This window comes from Camarhynchus parvulus, chromosome 2 (assembly GCF_901933205.1).
Source record: "Camarhynchus parvulus chromosome 2, STF_HiC, whole genome shotgun sequence".
Lineage (NCBI taxonomy): Eukaryota > Metazoa > Chordata > Aves > Passeriformes > Thraupidae > Camarhynchus > Camarhynchus parvulus.
This window is the reverse complement of record NC_044572.1, coordinates 111,707,202-111,728,412: the sequence shown is the minus strand read 5'-3', so window position 1 is coordinate 111,728,412 and position 21,211 is coordinate 111,707,202. Positions and strand designations below refer to the sequence as shown.

Genomic DNA, 21,211 nt, shown 5'->3' with positions numbered 1-21,211 from the left:
GCCTTCTTGGGTGGGTGAACACTGACAAAAACATTCATACACGTGAGTGATTCCACTGAGGTGAGGTCCATGGCTCACTTTAATACAGTAAAGCAGGTGTGAAAGCGTTTTGAAGATGAGGGGTTTATTGATTTGCTTAAGAGATTCAAATAACATTTGCTAGCACATATTTCAGGTTTGGTTTCGTATTTGAACTTTTCCCTTCATTAAGGAATTTTAGTGAAAAAGAGCTAGATTTTAATTTAAAGGCATGTATCTGAACTTTGATCTGTTGGGCTTTAAATTTAAAAATATGCTTTAGAACTCTTCCAAAACATTGGTTCAAATGAGGACTGGAGATCCTAATTTCTTCTAAACAGTGGTCTTCTTTTTTCAGCAGTGGAGTCACTAGGTCAGTTCCCTAAATCACAAGAGAAATTTTGACACTTTCACTGTCCCTCCTGCCCCCAAGTTGAAGCACATGTACAGCATCTGGATTGGCACAGAAAAGTAGTAATGGCTCCAAAGGCACTGTTATGGACTATCAGGTCAATAATCCTTATGTTAAGAAGGATTTACATGGTACAGAGTAATGGCGCTGTCATTTCTGAAGTAAAAATCCACTTTTTAATGAGCATAAAAATATTGTTTTGCACTCTTCACATCAGAGATACACGGGGACCTAAAAAGAGAAACATATATAACTTCCTGAAATTAAAGCTCTCATTTAAATGCTTGAATGAAATAAATGTTAAAATACTGTAGGTAGACAGCTACAGTGTGCCAAATAGGGGCTTTTTTGAAAATGTACTTATTGCTCAATTTTTTCTTCATACTATATTAGAAGAATTAAAGGATGTGCATATCATGTCTTCAAATAGAATTTTTATGGGGCAGTCCAGAAATAAATTTGGCTTAGGGTTTTCTTTTGTTTTGTTTTGTTTAATTTTTTCTGCTGTGTGATTTTCTCCTCCTTAGGGCAGAGGTTTGACACAATCTAATGCACATGATCTTGTTACAAAAGTAAGTTTGAAAGTAAAGTCGACGGTCATAGAAAACCTCAGTAGTGATCTTTTTTTCTATTAAAATATTTTCTTCTCTCTGATTGAAAAAAATATTTTCTCTAATTGAAAAAACAAACAAACAAACAACCAAACCACGCACACACACACAAAACACCTTTCTTAAATATCCCACATTTGGGGAAAAAGTATTTTCTTCACTGATAATGTGGTTAACTCAGACTCCGTAAGAGGCATGGAAAGTCACCAAATCCTAAACAGAAAGAACAAGCACTGCAACAAAAATGGAGAGAATGAGTGCACATGACATTTTCATTGCATCTCTAACATTTTATAAAATTAAAGACCATTTTGAAGCATGTGCCTGATGGGAATCATCCTATACATAAGCATTCAACATTTAGTGAACAGAGTGCAACTGAACACATAAATCACACTAAATAGCATTGACACTTGGTCAAAAGAAACATATATTTATTGCTCAAGTGTATGTCCAAGCTAATCTATGGAGAACCTTGCCATTATTTTTGTGATAAACAGTACTGTCTACAAAAAGGGTTAAAGAAAATGCATTCTGTTGCATCTGCTTACTAAATCCCTTACTTTAGTAGAAATTCAAATTTTGTAAAGATTATTCGTTTTATTGATGCATATAATTATAATCACAAGCCATCTGCTGATTTGGCAGGCATGGTTAAAATTCTCTAACTCTCATAACCTTTCAAGTACAGTGCCCTTGGGACTCTATTTCACTTTTATATTTTGGAAAACATGTAGGGACAAACAAGAGAGGTCATCTGCCGAAAGTCAGACCTGTAAAACATTAAAAGAATAAAGATCATGTTGACTGCTCTTGTTTTAATAGGGGAAAAAAAACTATTTTCTATTTTGCTTCTCACTTCAGGAAGGATTATACTGGTTTTCATCACACACTTTGGGAATTTGAATTTTTTTCTAGGGATTAAAGCTCTCTCCTAGCACCTCTGGGATCTGGGTTCCAAGTTTAAACTAAAAGAACAAATATTGTTCAGTTTGGTTGCCACAGGTGAATTAAATGTATTTAACCTTGGCCTTAATTTTTCTTTTTTATACAATTCTCATTACATTTCCATTTGAAATGTTTTAACAAACATTATTCCATTTTTTTTTTAATTTGTTTACTGAATTTCACAGAGAGGCACCTACAATATATTTAGCTTTTTCCTGTGAAGCTCAAAAGAGCATTTTGATTTAGAGGGCTACATCCAATAAGGCATAACATGAATGGCTAACATTCTTTGCCATAACCCTTTAGAAACAAATGACTTTATTTATATTAGCATACCACTGACTTGTGGTTAGCCACAGTTCCAAATGGTTGGGCTTTTGGTCTGTGAGAAGTTTTTTGCGTCCATCACCGTGTGTAGCCAAACTATTTTGTGCTGGACAGTTCTTTCTTTTTAAAAAAATCTTTGTAGATGTCATTGTGGTAAATGTGGTGTTACTCTGCTGCTTCTAGCAGAAAACAACCACAAGAGGAAAAAAACCCCAACCTCTAAGGTGCTTTCCCTGTCAAAAATAAAAAAAATTATCCCATTTCAACTAGTTGTAGTATATTGACAATACTGTGATTTAGGAGAGTGTTTTTGAGAGAAAATACAGGAAGATGGAAAAGCTATCTGCAGAATGGGATAGTCCAGTGACTTCCTGATATTAGCAGAAGGCAAAGGCAGTAACCCTTCAACAGAGTTGTCTTGGCTCATTCTGTATTGATGTGTATTTTGCAGGGACAAAAGATGCAACTCTCACTTCTGTTTAATTAGTGCATCTGAAGGCCTGTATGCAACATGCACGCTGCTTTACTCCTTTTGGAGGTTTGATTCTCACCCCACACCCTCATTATGAGAAGCAGGAGGGAAATGCACATGTTTAAAAGTGTCTTCACAGCTGAAACTAGGGAAACAGGCCGAGAGTAGCTCTGGTTTATTTCACAACCAATTAAGTATGACATCTGTTGAAACTCAGGAAATAAGTCTCCCTTCCCCCGTTCATGTACTTAAGCTGCCAGACTTTTGTTTAGATATGATGAATTTCACAACGGTTTTTCCTTTGGGGTAAATACATGAAATAATAATAATAATAATAATAATAATAATGTAAATTTATTCTTCATTTTGTTTTTTTACACTGCATTTCTCTGAGTGCATATGACTCAGATCTGTTTGACACTCACAAATCAAGCAAAGAATTGTGTTAATAATTCTTTGCCTAAACACTCACCTTACATGCTAAAAAAAGGGCATGTTTGTGGCAAGCAATGCAGGCATAATGACATTTTAATTTTTGAAAATATGGTTCTTATTAACTCCCAAAGACCAGCAAAAGTCATGAGAAAGAATTGGAGTTTCAATTTATTTACTCGCGTTTGAAAACTTGGCTCAGAACGGAAGTCACCAAATAAAACAGGGCAGGTAGAATCATGTATGGCAAAACCAAAACAATACAAAAGAATTAAATGCAGATCCACTGTCATTGGTAACATCAGGTTCCTCTGGTGTGTAGCAGCTCATAGTAAAAGAAACACAGATATGTTATTTTAGTAACTTTTATTCATATCAGACCCTTTCCATTTATCAGACATTAATCCATGTGATGAATTTACTTACTTTAATTCTCTCCTAAAATATTGTCCAGTGCAAACACTAAAAGGATGGTGTTTCAGTCCGTACCAACGCTTAGAGCTCTGTTTCTCTCTGTTCTGCTTAGAGCTTGATTGTCTTCTTTCTGCTATATCTAGATAAGAAATATTTACCATATCATGCTGACCTTCTCCTTCGGCTCTTGGCGCTGGGTTCTCCCATGTCTCTGACGCCACACTGCTCATGTCAAAGCTGCAGCTAACTCTCCTTTTCTCTAAGTTTCATCATCTACCAGTGCTCCCTTTTTATCTGCTCATCAGCTTTGTGGTGTTTGCCAGTTCTTTTCTACAAGGACTGGCACTGCCTTCCTTCCTGGAGGATGCTTTCCCTTCTATTTCTCTTGCCTTCCCAGCCCTACTTCACAACACAGCTCACATGGCATACATGCTATTTCAGCTTTAAGATGCTGTTCAGTGATGGCCATAGGTTCCTTGGTTAGGAATCACCATTTGGTGAAATGTCAGTGTGCACAGGGGAAGCGGCTAGACCTGAGCCAGTCATCCAGATTCCCATTAGAGTCAGAAGACAGAGACATTTCTTGTGTGCAGTTCATCTCACCCTGAAGGGTATGAAATGAATAAGATGCATCACACATCTACACAGCCTCAGAGATGCCTGCAGGTTGCCTACAGGCTACCCAGAGACCATGGGAATCCAGCAGTTACTGCCTCAGAAATACATGTTTGCCTTTCAGGCATGTAGAGTTATGAAGATGAATCCTGTCTTTCCCATCCAGCCTACAAACTGGACTTGATTTCTTCTTAAATTTTCTCTACATACAAATATTTCTCACATATTCATATAAGACAGTGATATGAATAATATGATACACTGTAGATCAAAAGTCTCCTCTTGCTCCTCTCTTACATGACATTGATGAAAATCTTTGTCTACTTGGCTATTGCAGGAGAGCAGAATAACAGAAGTGAATACTGCTGTGCAGCTCAGAGGACTAAATTTTGCTCCTGAAATGTAATTTTTACAAAAGGGAAGGTTTCAGTTCCTCTTTTTTTTATCTTAGAAGCCATTATATTTCCTTTTTAAAAAAGTTTATTTTCTCAAAACTGCTTAAAAAAATAAAGAGAATCATACTGTGAAGATTTATCAATATCCATTAATTCAAAAATACCTTTAATCTGTTGTATTTTTTAAACACTGCTGATAGAAGCATATCCAGACATTTTATTTTTCCTGTTAGTCACCACTTAGCATCCAGAGATACTTTTAGGGGTGGTTTCTCTGTCTCCTCAGGCTTTCAAGACTCTGTTTCTTGAGCTTCAAAGTAATAGAAAGATTGATCTGATTATGGTTTTGCACTGTTTCAGTGGGTGATTATAAGGATTCAGTATTCCCCATGCTTTCATAAAAACTATAAACAAGCTTTCAGATTAAAATTTCAGATGCTGTGCATACTTTGCATAGATTTCAACTATTTTCTTTCATTTTTCAAGAGATTTGATGACACAAGTTTAGATTTTTTACAGAATTATTTATCATCCCATGATTTTAACACATAGGCGTATGATTTTTAAACAAATCATCTTTTAAATCCCTAGGGACATCTTCTCAAAGTTCCTTCAGATGAAGGCAAAGTTCTTAAATTCTCCAAGTGAGCAGTTCAGGATTCCTTCAGGCTTCAAAGTTGCAGGCAACTCCACAGATCTGTGCTAACCCTTATGTAGTGGATGCTCCCTATGGGACAGTATTTGGCCATGTGCTTCCCTAATCCATGCCACGCAAGGCACAGGTGGGTCTGGGAAGCAGGGAGCAGTAGCTGGGTCTCTGATGCTGTTTTGCCTTTTCAGACTCCTTTTCCAAGGGTAGGATAGGCACAGGAGTAAATTCTGCTGGAAGATAATGCTCAGCTTGATCTTATTTTGAAATGATGAGTTTTACAGAGGGTGAGTGACTCTGCACCTTCAGTAGCACCAGTAGCACCTCCAAAGACTCAATGAAAATCATGCAGAAGATTGTGGACGTTTATTGTGATATAAATTGGCACCAGTTCAATAAACACAAACCTTTTTAATGTTATAACATTTCTTCTGAAAACTTAAACATAATATTCTCAGAATTTTCTTCCCAAAAATAAAAAATTTAGTGTCTCTCTATCAGAAATTGTCTTCTTACATATCCCTGAGTCACTCTGAATAGCATGAGAGAACAAACAGCTTTAGCCCTGAATGCTTTGGGCCCAGTGCTATTTATAGCAACAACATTAGCAATACCAGTTATTTTTATTGTTATTAATGTGACTTACATGCTACTATATCGTGATCATGGGAAATAGTACTGGGATATTGAGGAAGTGCAAGCTGCTTTCAATCAATGATTGCCAGCCTCCAAACAGCAAGTTCAGCATTGCAGACACCCTCCAGGTCACAAGGCTTACTTCCCTGTTTATTTGGGGCTTGGTATCCATTTGTTAGTTGCATGATGATCCCTGTCTTTTACATTTACATGACACTTTAGGAGTAAAGAAGTAAAGTTTATAAGAAGAAACAGCAGGGAAGACGCCATTGTTTTTGCCACCATTTTTTTCCCTTCTTCCTGAATTTCCTGCAGAGATCCCCGCAATAGGAATATCATCAGCTGAACAGACTCTTTAGAGAAGCTGCCTTCTAGCATCCCAGTTCCTTCAGTGTTCAGCATGAAGGCTGCTTCTAGTAGGGAGATATTGAGCCTGGGTACTGACAGAATCCAAGCTAAGCAGACCAGATCTCAGGAAAGGTGAAACTCATTCCAAAGGTGAAGCTTTTCTATTCACCAAGTAGAAAGGATTTTTCCCTATTTCCTGCCTGTGGATGAAGGAGATATAAAGCTCTTGAGAACTCAGGAAACCTAAGAAAACCAGTAACATGAGAAGACTTTGACTATATGGAGAATAGTCATGCTATCCCTGGGAATTTATTTTTTTGTTCCATGAACAGTGAGTGAGATACAATGTGTTGGAAGAAGGAATAATCTGGTCAGAGGAAGAATCTGAGACAAAAAGAGCATTACATAACAGTTTTCCCTGGTCTGACCAGAGTGACCAGGGGTTTCTGTGAATCATTAAACCCGATTAATGTACCTTCAGGAAATTCACTTTCACTTAATCCAAAATCAAGCTGGAGAATTGCTTCTAATGGTGCAATAAATACATATCTCCCTTTTAAAAGAGCATAACCACACAGCTCACATTTTCTCTCTGCTCCGAGTGTTTGAGCTGTCAATACAACTTGCACAACCTAGGATGCCTGACAGAAAGAAGTGGTTTGCCACAGTAATGCTCTAAGGAAAGTGTACTACTCATTTCCTAGATGACCACTGAAGTGATCCCTTGGAATGCCATGGTGCTTTGCTCTGGTGTTCTCAAAAGGAAATTTATCATATTTTGAGCTGTCAGTCCTGCAAGGTTTACCTGAGCTGGAAGCTTTAATTTCTTCTTCCATCTTCATATTAAGATGTCTATGTTCCTGCCACAAATTTGTCAGTTTCCATTATCTCATGTGACAGCTAGAAAGGAATTCAGCCTCAAATAATAACTTCATGACCAAGCCTGTTGCAGATGAAACTGAAGATAGCTGAGCTCACCCTCACATGACAGATACTCACATGACATGTGTGTGTATGTTGTCCCTTTGGTGTCTGGGGAAAATTTGCTTTCTCTGCTAACACCTGCAGATCTTACACTGAGGAAATCTCCTCAGATCAGGGTAACATCCACACAGATATTTTCAGCATAAATAATTTTATAAAGACAGCACCAGTTCAGAGTCCTGCCCTCAGTTATATGAAAAACATTTTCTGAATGTTGACTCAAACAGGACTTGAATTTTGGAAGAGCTGTCACTATGCATATCTTTAGCCATAGTCTTTGTAGCCTCCCACAAGAAAGCTGAAATAACCAGTAGTGAGGACTACTCTTGATCTTATGTGGTGATGAAAAATACATCCTCTTCAACCTAGCTGGAAATTATGTGTTCTATTTACTTGCTATTGAATTACCTGTTGGAATTGCATACAAAACATGAACAGTTTACTGAAAGTCTTAAATCATTGTCTCATTATAATTTGCCACATAAAATAATACAAACTCCTTCCCTAACTGCATTAATTCTTGTGCTATTATCACTTATACTACTTAAACCAATATTTTACAAAGAAGTTTTCTAGTTCCTAGATTGGCAAGCTATAAATAAACATCTTCACTCAACAATCAGGTAAGATAAGCTAGATGGCTACAAGGATCTAATCTTCCTGATACAAACTATTATGCAATATTGAAAAAAAAACCAAAAAAAACCCCTTTCATTAGCTTTTATATCCTTAGATTCTTACTCCTGTTGATGCATTTAGTCACATGGAGAACAGGGTGTTTGCCCAAAAAGCAATGTTGTTTCCATGAAAAAAATATGGGATTGGAAGGAGTTTTAAGTATTTCTTTTTTTTTAAATTGCTTTGCAAATTCTTTGCACAACAAACCTCGCCAATATGTAAACAGGGCTCTAGCTACTGTGTTTGTCCACAGCTAGAGCTACAGATGAACACAGTGTAGTTGTGTGATGACAGGAACAGCTGACTCATTAGTAGAGAGCAGTGAAAGGTAATTAACCCTGGGAAAAGTACAGCTGCCATGCGAGCTGTTCCTTTCTGTAGGATCTGATTAGAAATTAGTGTTAAACCACTGATTCTTTAAAAAAATGTCATTGATAATTCACTTTCTGTCTCAGGTGTAGCCCCTGAAAGGGGCCTAGGATAGAACCAGTGTACAAAAGGTCTTCTATCTAAAAAGGCCTTTTCTGAAAGAAGTGCCCACCTGTTTGGCTGCTTCTGGACTTTTCTTAACCATGAATACTGCCCCAGCTTTCAGTGTTTTGAGGACAGCCTCCAAGTACATGGGCAGTGCAGAGAATGAGCTGTCAAAATGATTTAAGGCTGTTGGTTACCATAATGGAGCCCATAGTGAGGCTGGTTATTTAAAAGTCACAGCTACAACTTCTTGTGTCAGGACACAGCTCTGATGCAAAATGATCAGACCTCTTCAAAAGAAAGCAAAAATCTCTCTCCTGAATAGGTAAGCGCACCATATGAAAATAAAAAGAGAAAAAAAGGATTATGCCCTGAGCACAAAAACCACCCCTCAGCCAACCCCTTTTCCTGCATGCACTTTGGCATTTGAGGTACCAACTCAAGACACAGAGCCCATGATTTCATCAGACCCCAAACAACAAACCAGACTATTATACACAGACACCTGATTAAGGCCTACTTATCGAGAATGAAATAATTATCGCCTAAGATAACAAAATATCGCTTAGTGCTCTTGGAATTTCTAAACTGCTGTTTATTATTTACAGCTGTCACATGCAAAAGAGTTTTGATCACCTCACTTTGTCAGACCTTCTGACCTGGAGTGTGTATTTTTATACCTGTGTGATTAACACCGAGTGTGTGTGAGTGCTTTCACATGCAGGTAGCTTGTACTGTCGAGGTCCACCAGAGTGTCCTGCTTCTTTTCAGTGCAGCCAGGCTTACACTAGGGAATCTGAGCTTTAAGTGACAAAGTTTGCAAGACATCTCTCCACAGGATGATTTTTTCATCTTGCTGTAGTCCAGTTTGCTAAAATAGAATTATTACTATTATTTTTCCAATATAAAATAGTATTACAATTAGTACTGATACGTATTAGTACTACAAATAGTACTGATATATTCTTCTAGAATTATTAATTCAGTACTGTTTAGTAGTACCACAGGTAACTTTCAATGTGACAGGAGGTTCACATTGAAACAAACTTTCCTCTTTCAAATTCTTTTAAACCAAACACAGCGCTTGTTGTGTGCAATATTTGAATTTAATGTTGCCAAAAACATGTAAATAAATTTTTATACACAGAAATATATATGTATTTATACTCACACACGCATATATATTCATATTCCCTCATAAATAAATATGTATATACACACACACCTTATTGACATTTTCAGAAATGAGAGCAAAAATATTCAAAGGAAAATATTAGATATTTTCTCTGAGAATGTTTCTCTATACAGGAAAACAAACAGATTTTTATTATAAGAGTCTGATGTGTAAAGATTACAGTTATATTCAGATTGCCTAAGATATTAGGAGAGAAGAGAAAGGAAATGTGTTTTAAATTATTTTGCTGTTTACCACGTTTTTTTAATTGCCATCCTCCTCACTGTTGTCCATTTATATTTCTTTTTGTTTGTTTGTTTGTTTGTTTTGGAGGGTTTTTGGTTTTTTCTTTGTTTTTTTAAAATTGGTTGTTTTTGGTTTTTTGTTTTTTGTTTTTTTGGGTTTTTTTTGTAAAAAAGCCGGCAGTGAAACAGGAAACATTTCACATTGAGTTTCAGAGGAAGTTAAATGAGCTACTGCTGAACTGATGAATCCATGACGATGAAAATAATATTTGCTACATTAAAGTGTGTTTAGAAATGCACAAAAGCACTTTACAGCACTCTATGTTGTTATCCTCATTTAGCTGACAGGAGAAAAGACTTGCTGAGGGGCACAGAACAGATCAGTGGCAGAGGCAGGAAGAGAATTCCAGAATCCCTTTTCCCCAGTTATTTGCTCAATCATGGTGCTTTTTATTTATGCCTATGACAGAAGACAGGTGTCATTTTGGGAAATAATTTTTGTCTCACTTTAGAATCATAAAAGGCTCTGAAAAGAGAATTTGAACCAGCACTCCTGGTGATGCAGATCTCTTATCATAAGTTTGAATAAACTGAACATGTTTTTCCTTGCTCCATTTACCTGATGCAAACATGTGATGAGCAAAACTTTTTGCATAAGAAGTCTGTCCCAAGGAACATATGACATGCACATTTTTGTATCTGATGAGTATTAGTCAATTTTTGCTTTGATTTGCAAGGTGCTATTTTTATTCTTGGAGGTTTTTTTTCCTGTGCTCTTCAACATGTTCCTAAGATCTTCAGGGCAAAGCAGTAGTGTAAGAAAGCCCCCATTATCTTTAGCAGTTAGGGTCATTACAAGTCTTTTAAATGGTGGCAGACTGTACTTCACATGGCACTCTCAAAGTTAATGAACATATGTGATTTGCATGTTGAGGGAAGGCACACTTCTTCCCTTTGTGTGACTTTCCCTTTCCTGGGACATGCCTGTCATGCTTAATGAAGAGAACTTGTTCAGAAAGGGCAAGATGAATGCACAGGATAGCAGAGTGGTAGTTTTATATTTCTTTTAGCGAAAGTAGATTGCATTTTTAGGTTTATTGTTCCTTTTGATTCCATGTCAGAAAATGTCAAGTCAGCTATTTAGCAATGGTTTTGTCCAGAATTATGATGTCCTAATTCCAACTATTACAATATTTCAAAAAATATCTGGCTGGAACAGTCAAAAATCACAGGGAATGAATAGAGGAACTTAGATGATGCCTGTGTTTGAGAAGTGACCACTTTTACTGAACCTAACCAGCTTCAGAACTTCTACAGAGACCCAGTGCCACCATAACAGCACCCCATAAAACCCATCAATTCCTAATCCATCAATTCCTAACTAACTGGAAAAATCAGGTACAGTAGAAAGACTGTAGCAGTGGCAACTAAACAGCAGGTGCGCATCAAACATCAGAACCGGACCAGGATCTTCCTGCCACAGAAGAGGATGGTAACAGAGTAATTAAACCCACACAGTTTTGCTGATCTTGGTTGGGCTGATCTGTGTGCTCAGGCATCTCCTGCTGGCCTCAGTCCTGCAACTACTGGGCAGCTCTTCCGTGAGCAGAGCGCGGCCACCTTTTGCTGAAGGCAGCAGCGATCCCCCCACGCAGCGCCTCACAACAGAGATGACTCCACAGGGAAAGTCATCCTGGCTGGAAAAGAGTAAACATGTTTTAGAAGAAAACAAACCCTGTGTTCCAGAGTCAATGACGTATACTCTTTGAACTTTCTTTTAAAATTACTCTGAAATCATAAGGTAGTTATGGAGTGGTTTTACTCAAAATAATGCATATCATTGTATCACAAGCCTTGAAGTTAAGTGGCTACTTTAATGAAACATAGTTGCCATAGTTACTGTCCGTGAGCGGAGAAAAACTTTTAGTTCTTTTGAAGCTATGAATTAGTTTTAGAAGAGGAAAAGGAATAAACAAGCATGCAAAAGTTTATTATTCAGTGTTTCATGCCTGATGAACTCTTAAAAAGGAAAACTCTCCCTAAACTAGGACATTAACTTTTTCTAGCTGAAATCGATAATTGGCCATCAACAAACACAAAATTACTTTTCAACTCGCCACTATGTCTGTTTTCAAGTTTTCCCCATTTTTTTTTCCTGAAGAAACAGTTTTTCAAAGTTCTGCTTGCAGAATTTTGTTAATAATTGCCATTTTACAGCATCTAAATTGCTATAAAATAATGTTCTAAAGGCAATAATGTATTGCTTAACACAACTCATGAAATCTATGGTCTAGCTCTATTATTCATTATAAACACTGTCTTAAAGCTGATGAGAGGGAAATGAGAATTTATCATGGTGAAGATGTCTTCTAGGACCAGCTCCATTGTTTTTCAGTTTAGCATTGAGATGTGCTCTATCCCTGAAGTGTTAATGGAGGTCACTGCTGTTGCTCTCCTTTACTGTGTCGAAGCAAAAGAGTTCCCACATAGTTGACTATTGAGAAACAAAATTATGTTCTTTCCAGTATATCACCTTCAGCTTATGAGCCTCTAGAGTAGTCATGATTAACAGGACTTTTACAAAGTTTCTGTGTAGTTACAAGGACAGCTTCAATCTTCTGTCATTTTTTTGCATTAGCTATGATTATGCTTTTACCACCAAAATGCATTTATTCTAAAGGTAACAATACCGACTCAGAGAATAGCTTATGTTTCATCTATATTTATCAGCACTCACTGTACATTTGTGTCTTCATTACCAGGAAATATTAAGGGACATTGTGCCATCTATTCCTGTTTACAGTTTATTATGCAGAGATAGGAAACACTTAGCATGTAAAATGAATGTAGAAATTATTCCTGGATAGAAACACGGACATTTCCCACTCGTTGGCTCTTTCTCCTCCATCACCGGATCAGAGTGTAATTGTCAGTAATCAGGCCTGCTTGCTGCTGATAAAACCACTCTGAATGCTAGCAGCCTTCTTTGTGTGATGACTCAATTATTCCAGAAGTGCCTCATCAAATCTGCCCCATCAGCTGGGCTAATAAATAAGGAGAAGAAACTGGCCCCCCAAAGCAAATTATAAATCCATTTGCATTAACCATTTCGCTGGTCCATGATCTAGGCAGAAATAAGCATGGCAGATTGCGTTAAGCTTATTTGAATATGTTTATAATGTTTACAGCTTGCAACCTTTTTTTTTCACAAGGTGTTGGAATTATCGGTCATGAATAGCATCTAAATGCAGTTATGTTAATTACAGCAAAGCCTCCAGTATCTTTGAGGGATAGTTTGTTGCTTAAATCAGGTGAAAGTTAAACTCCCCTGCTCAGTGAAATATGATCTTGGCTTTGGAGTTACTGCTCTGTTTAAAAGAGAAGATAAGTGAAGTGAAGTTTTTTAGAGGTACTAGAAGGGCAACTGCCTGGGTTACCAGCCTGTCTCACACTGCTAACATGACCTTCTGTTCATCTCAGGGTAGAACAAAATAAGATAAAGTTTAGCATTAGAGTCGAGAAAGCAAATGCAATTGTTGAAAGAGTAATAATCCTGCTTCCTGTGTACTTTGTACTAAATGAAACAAGGGCAAAGACGAGTACTCTGACCCAAGGAAACTCCTTTCTGAAGCTCAAATTATGCACAAAAAAGAAAACGTTTCCAAGTAGAGTCCTGCAGATTTCTTGCAGGGAGTGCGTAGGTGTTGAAATTCAGTTACTCATGAGCTGAACATTTTACATGTACTTCAGGATCTCCCCGAGGCTTGTGCAGAACTTAATGTGTAAAGTCACAGACTTCAGACTGTGCAGAATAAAGATCTGACTGAAGTCCAGAGTTATCTCTATTTATTTGTAATGGTATCTTTCTTTCACATGCTATTTTCTCAAAGACTAAACACACTGCATTATTTTGTCTTGGGAAAGGGAATTCACTGTCACTTTAGAACCACCAGAAATGTTCAGGGATCATAATGGTGCTCACCATTGGATTTTGTTTCTTAGATATTACTTTTATTCTGAGTTAACAAATCACAAACTGAAGCCATTATTCATTCCCAGATTTGCAGTATATCAAATTCCCAACCAGAGATGTGGTAAATGAGAGAAAATCAAATTAACCTGTTGGAAATGGAATGTATTATGCTTAAAAAAGCTTTTGGGATTTTTTCACAAATATAGTGCAGCTTTGAGTATTGAAATTCTGATAGAGAAAACAACTTGGCACTTCTGATGAGATAATTTTTGGTTGTACAATATGTCTTTTCTATTTTAAAATCCCCAGGAGGTCTGGTAATCTGACCTGAATGAGTGGACTTTTACCCACAGACGATGGGTCAATCAAAATAGCTGTTTGAAGGGATTTGTCACCAACATCTGATGTAGAGGATCAGGACCTAAACTGTCATTCACATCAGTATCCTGGTATGACTCATGGATCTCAGTAGGATGGCACTTCAGAGTCAGTACAAAATCATGTAGCACTAGAAATGGCTATAAACCAAGGAATGAATTGCAAAGGCTCCAGGTGACTTCACTGAACAATTACACTGACAAATCAAGCAACTCATATATTCCATCGTTGTGGGTTTATAAAGTTTATTATTCTAGTTGAATTGAGATGATGGTTAAAAAGGGTGGAAGCTTTCTTTATAGGCAAGTAGCCTCCGCCTTCTAGAATAAAAAATACTGTTCAGACACAGAGACAGTTGAAGTGTAAGCATAATTTACTGCCTGTAAATTGTTTTGAATTCTTGATTAAAAAAAGAGAAATAAGTCAATGCAAGCTATGAAAAGATTGGGCCAAATGAAGATACATGTGGACCCTAGGGGAGTGACCCCACCAAGGAGCCTCGATTTACAAATAAATAAGTTAGCTCTACCTCATTTCTATCAACAATGATCCTATCATCAAAGCCACCAACAACCTGGTTAGATGTACTTTGTGGGCTCTTGGGTCTGAGCTCTTATTTTCTCCAGTTGGTATTGCAGATTTTTGTACTTGCAATACCTCAAAATTTGGCCCATGATCAATTTTATAACTCATAAGACTTCCTAAACAGATTCAGTATAAGGCCTTGATATTCCTGTAAAATCAGCACCAAGCCTTTTTTTGCTACCTGAACTATCAGATCCCAACATTTATATCTGAAATATAACTTCTTGGAGTGAGGACAGGGGTGACACACAGTTTGTGTTACATTAAGGACATGTCACATCCCATGAAACAGCATAATCCTGCAGACCCTGTTTAAAGCATGAGAGATGCATGACATTGTATTAGAGTTTTTATGAGACACCCTATCTTCAAATGTGGGTACTCACCCACGAATCAGCTGAATGGCAGCCAGCACCCTGTAATGTGAAGGAAATCAAACCCAGCACATTTAAACTTACTAACCACCAGCAACTTCTGCTGTGTTTAAACACGGCAGAAGGGTGTAAGGTTTTGTGTTTTGCCACTGTTGCATGTAGTTCTTCAGCACAATTTTAAAATCTGCTCCCCAGACCCATCCCAGTCCAAACTAATTTTCTTATAAGGAGGACTTTCAATACACTAGCTTATTATGTAAAGCTAAATGTGGAAAGTTTAGTATGTTTTTCCTTGTCCTTTGTGCACTTTTCCAAGTGGATCTCAGCTGTGCTGTCTTAACTCTCAGTCCCTTAGGATGAGAGAGACAGCAGATGGGGTTAGGGCAGAGGGCTGATGCTGCTGACAGCAAACGGCCTGGTTGTTGAGTGGAAGCTGTGAGCGTCAGGAAGCTCCTTTTCCCCAGAGAACCAACTAACCACTGAAGAAAGTTGAAAATGAGCCCTTTGAGAAACGCTATTAAAAGTAGTAAAAAATTGCAATTGTGCAGATGATGTGCTGCTGTGTGGTTATTCGGATGCTAATGAGTTTGACATCAGGGAACTCAAAGGGGCTGCAGCTACTCCCTTATGTGATTTAGTTCTTTATTGGCAATCTTTGAGAAAAGAAAGGAAAAATATATTGTTAATAAATACTTAAGTTACTAGAATTTTTAGACAAAAATTTGCTGAATTTAGGTCTTTAGAAAGCTTTGCTCACCATTGTAGTTATTCTCAGAGATCTTTTGTTTTAGGTTAGTGCGTTTTGAACAAAGAGGAAGAGGAAGGTAGAAGGCTTTGAGAGTTCTTTTGTGGTTTTGGGTTTTATTATGAATGTTGAAATAGAATAACAGGAAAATAGGGCTTTGAGGAAAAACAACATCTCTTTCTAGTAAGATGTAGTTTAAAAAAAAGCTTTAAAAATCCTGTTGGTGTTGGGATGGTTTGCTCTGGGTTTTCTCCCTTCTTTATCATCTTACATCTGTTGCCTGTTTCATTATTTGATCAAAGAGTACTGATTATAATTAAAAGTACTTCATGGGATGAAGCAAGCATCCTATCTATTGGGACACAAGCAGAAATTAGTCACTCAAGAAATGCCAGCTTCCCTGAGAATCTGTTTAGAATGAGCCTTTGCAAGTTCAGAAATGTAACATTCAAAATTTTGTGGAAAAAGACATCACCAGATATCACTAAGAGAACAGTTAAAGTTCTGAAAGTTTATTTGCAAACTTTGTCATAATTGGAATATCTTCAATGAATAGATCTATTTTACAAAATACACTGGATGATACATGAAACAGACCTCAGAAGTTGTGACTGATAGCAAAATTTTAATGTTTTGATCACTAGTGTGAGGAGCAACCTCTAAATAAAACTTGCCCTGAATAACTGCTCATTGTCAGATTCTTCCAGGTTGCAGGTACCTAGAACTTTAAGCGTTAGGAGGGTTTGGGTATTCAGTATTTCTGAAAACAAGGATCTCGGTGTTGTACACTCAGATGTAAACTTCTGCAGCTCTGCTTCCTCTGCTGTCACTGTTGATTTAGCATAAAGTCCCTCACAGAAAGGAATAAAAATTAAGCATGGAGAAATGTCAAGGATTTCCTTAATTTGGCTTAAACTGAGAACATTTCAGCCTGCCAAACTTTAAATTTTAATATTTGAAGTAAAAAAAATAGAATGGAGGGGTTTTCTTCTGCTTTTAAAATGTTTCAGAATGCTTCTCATTTATTTTGCATCATGAACTGAGCCATCCCTCTCAGTCAAAGGGGTTCTGATGCAATTAAAACATTTGACTAAGGATTTCTACATATAGAAACGGTAGAGTTTTGTCCACACAAGATGAAAAAGTTTTTCTTAGAGCAGGTTTATTTCATAAGTGATCAAGAGGGCATTAATGATGTAAAGAAACTACTTTAAGAAAAGAAAAAAAACCATATTCAATATGCCTTTTAGAAGCACCGTTGATGCCTCCACACCGTATCTTTGTAAAACCGCTGAAGGAAATATTGCACCTGGATTATTTACTCATTTGATTTAAAGAGTGTCTTGTTTCACCTATGTTTTATTTAGTATAGCTGGTTTTTTTGTTTTGTTGTTTTTGTTTTTGTTTCTTTGTCTGTTTTTTCCAGAGAATGAATTTGAGGATTATCTGTTAAATCAGGCAAGGCATCTTGGGCTGTGTGACAAATTCTGTCCTTTGGAATCTGCACGTATTTTCACCTGGAAACACGCAAAGGTGGGATAATTTATTTAAAAAAAAATAATTTTAGTAGAAATATGGCTATATATTAGTAGTAGAATACCATGTGGTTTCATGTGTTGTGCCTCATGCACTAGGATTACTTTTCTTGCATAATATCTGCTGTTCTAAGAAAGTCTTCAATAGTCAGGTATAGCAGTACTAAAGAGATGAGAAATTTTGTAAATGCATAGAAATTCTAGTTCTTAAATTTGTGAACTACACTTTTTTTGCCATACGTATTGTCAGTAACACAAGTATCTTTGAATCTATATGACTCCAGGAATGAGAATATATTTCACAGGGCACTGCTTAAATTTAAAATTATTGATTCATAACTTATTGGTGATTTATATAGATATATGTATGAGGTTTATTGGTTTGGGACTTTTTTACCTATATTGCAGTTGGGTGAGCTAAAACTTTAGTGTACTTAAAATTATCTCAAAACATCAAAGCTTTATTTTTTAATGTCTCTTTCTTCTAAAAAATTATGTTTAATATATACTAGCACAGGAAATAGTGACAACTCCTTGAACTACAGAAAAAATAATAATCTAGGAAGAAAAACCTCCAGAAAGTAGCCTGGGTTGAGCAGCATTTCGGCTTAGTATACCATATAATTTTTCTCTGAATTTAAAAAGTAGCACTTGCCCCTTAATTTCATGAAGCTATGACTCTGCCCTCTAAAGCCTTGGTAAAGAAGACTAATAGAAATACTTGGCACATGTTGGTTACCTAAGGGAATAATAGAACTATTTGCTGTAGTCGTTTGGCAAAAGGACATAAACATATGGCTTTGGTTTATATTCAGCACTGCCAGTTGTGCAAAGTTGCATGGATGAAGTATACAACAGCAGTGACAACTCAGAAATCAGAAGTGAGAATCAAAATAAATCATCCTCATTACAAAGCTATTCAAGCTTGCCTCTGATCTAAGGCTTATTTTGTCTCTGCATATTTTCAAGTAGTGAATTCAATATAAAAAAATCTTCTTCACAAACGGGTACACCATTCAATCACAGTATAAAATGCCAAACTGTTGATGATTTATATGTATTATAAACATGCTCTAAAGTTAGCATTTAGTAAATGTACTTATTTTAATTCCCAAGAAATTCATTGAGCTGAACCAATTATTTCCATGCCATTCAACTTTTTCCTAGAGAAATCAGGCACAGCTTTGAGCAAGCTAAAGCAAAATTTTCAAAAATAAAGATGCGATTACTCCTTGGTTAAGAATAGACAAAATCATTTAAAAAAGGCATATTTTTAGTGATAGTCTTTAGGGATATATTTCTAAATATTTATTGTTTCTGGTCATCAACATATTATTAAAAAAAAAAGGAAATTAAAAAAAAAGAAGAGAAAGAAACTTTAACCACATTGCAAGCAATGCTCCGAAAAAAAAATTGTATTTGGATTCTGGATTATTTTTATGGCCAGCAATGAAAATGCATAACTTTTTCTAGAAGCTGTTATATGTGTTCTCCACATTTCTTTCTCTGACTATACTTCTCACCGTCAGTGTGAGATTAAGTAATTTATATTAAAAATGTTATCATAGACTAAGATAAAGATTTAGTCAGCACGCATATAGACATTCAGACAAATAGTGATCTGCTCTTCTGGGTGGGATATAGGAAATCTTACTTTCAGATTAATTAATTTTTTTTTCTCTATGACTTTATTCTCTTTTTATGTGGTAAAGTCTTACATGAGTTAATGAAAAGAAATATCAAAATATGAGTATCAAAACCACTGAAAATCTTGCTCTGAGGGTATTATTTACTGCAGGGAGAAGTACACAGAGTGTCTTGTCACCTTGGGACACAGTATAGCACAGTCCTGTTCATTGTCCTTAGCAGAATCTGACTTCAGCTTTGAAGTTTGCGGCTTGTGTTGGAGACTTGAGAATGGATTTTTGTGCTTTAAAATCAGTGAGGTTTTTTCTTCTGACTGAGTTCACTAAACTTGTGACAGAGATATAGCTGTTATCTCAATACTAACTTTGGTAATTCACAAATTAAAAAGAGTAGAGAAAAGTTATTCTTTTTCTAAACCTCTCAAAATCAGGTAAAGTTTGTCCTAGTGAAATGATTCCCTGCATTTAATTTTGAAAATCAGGTGTAACTTCAAGTCAGAAATTCACAGCGCAATGATAAAGCTTATACTCTTTATCTCTAGATGAACTGGTGATTTCTATTCCTCTAGCTAGTTATGCAAAAGGAAACAGACTGACACTCCAGCAGTGTGAAACCCACTCCAGGAAAGCCATGTTTGTGTGAAGATTACGATGGAAATTACAAAGTGCATAACTCTTACATGAGCTCTTCCCAGGAGATGTGTTTCACTTTTACCTACGTCAGCAGCACTTGATTCCCTAAGCCATAGTTTATTTCACAGTAATGCGCTGTAAAACTATCCTACCCAGATAGTAGTGTCAATTTAGTTTCTGAAATTCAAATTAAAAAATGTGCGAGTAAACTGAAATAGTAGCTATTATTATTGTTGTCATTATTATAATTTATTGCACATGCCCTATTTTCAGCTGTTAGTCATATTCTTGGATCCTATTATAACATCAGTACATGCACATGTGCACAGACAGACTCCAGGCACACAAAAAACCAAACTCAGAGCCAAATCCTGATTCTCTCACTCAGGGAAGTATTTCCAGGTGCTGCTCTTGAGCCTGTAAACTGCAGTGGGATGGTACAAACAAAAGAAGTGCCATTTGGTTTCTGCAGCCAGGAACTCTGAAATAGTTTGCTCAGAAAGTATGATTGCTGCTATTGCACCAGTAAATTAATCTGGAGAAACATGAATATCCTGTAGCAGTTAAAAAGTAAATTTTTACAGTTTCAGCCAAACAGAATTTGGGGTATTGTCAGTGACTCCAGTCAGTTTTCTGTGATCTAGCTGTTGAGTTACGCTTAGGTCTCAATCAACATTGATGTAAAAAAGTGGAAGAAAGATCAGAATGAAATTCACAAAGTCAGGCAGAGGGCATTCATAAACCTCCGGGGATTTGTTGGAACATATTTTCAGAAAATAATTCAACATCAATATCTTCAGTAAATTTTGAGATCACAGAAATGGAACATAACTGAAGCAGAAAGTATTTATTTCTTAGCTTACTTGCTTAATGATTTGGGACTGCAGAGCTGCTGCACCTCTGTCCTTGTTTCTGACTATGTATTTCCCACTAATTCCTTCAGAGTCCATTAGCTAGCTTCAGCTAATTTTGAAAAGAAAATCTTTAGATGAGTTTAAAATCCATCAAATCAAAGAATCTAGCTATAAAACACAAAGATTAAGTGGACTTAGTTCCACTATTCACTCGCCATTATTTTTATAAAGCTTGCCCTTAAAAATTATGGGACTATAACCCCCAATAAAATTTTCCTGGCAAACATTTCATTATCCCCATGGTCCTGATGGCTAAAAAAAATTAGCAGTGAGATATTATGTGAGGATTTTGTGCAGACATGACCATTCTATTTACCCCTTACGGATTCTTGACTCAAGGCAACACACATAGTGTGAGGGAGGGTGACCATCCCCCAGCTTTGACAGCATGAAGCACCTTCCAGAATCCATCCAACCTTTACAGTCACAACAGTAATGATACATGTCTCAAATTAACACCTTCATAACAAATACCTCTAAAAATGTTGGCTAGAATTTCTCAGAATTTTATCCTTTTGTTGTTCCATGGGTGATTTGAAAGTTTGAATGCTTCTTGCTGACCATCCTTTGATGTAATTTCGTGTAAAATTATCACT

The 21,211-nt window shown here is 36.6% G+C and overlaps 1 protein-coding gene across 6 annotated transcripts in view; it reads left to right on the top strand.

Moving 5' to 3' along the window:
- ST18 (ST18 C2H2C-type zinc finger transcription factor) overlaps positions 1-21,211 on the top strand; it is a 100,510-nt gene that overhangs the window by 8,002 nt on the left and 71,297 nt on the right. For 4 of the 6 annotated variants that reach the window (XM_030965132.1, XM_030965108.1, XM_030965116.1 and 1 more), the window contains exon 2: positions 17,314-17,420. The exons of 1 other annotated variant lie outside the window; for it this stretch is intronic. The gene's annotated coding sequence lies outside the window, so the exon portion shown is untranslated. Of the gene's footprint in view, positions 1-4,440; positions 17,421-21,211 lie in introns of those variants that run through there. One more of the 6 variants, XM_030965121.1, reaches the window with a different exon arrangement.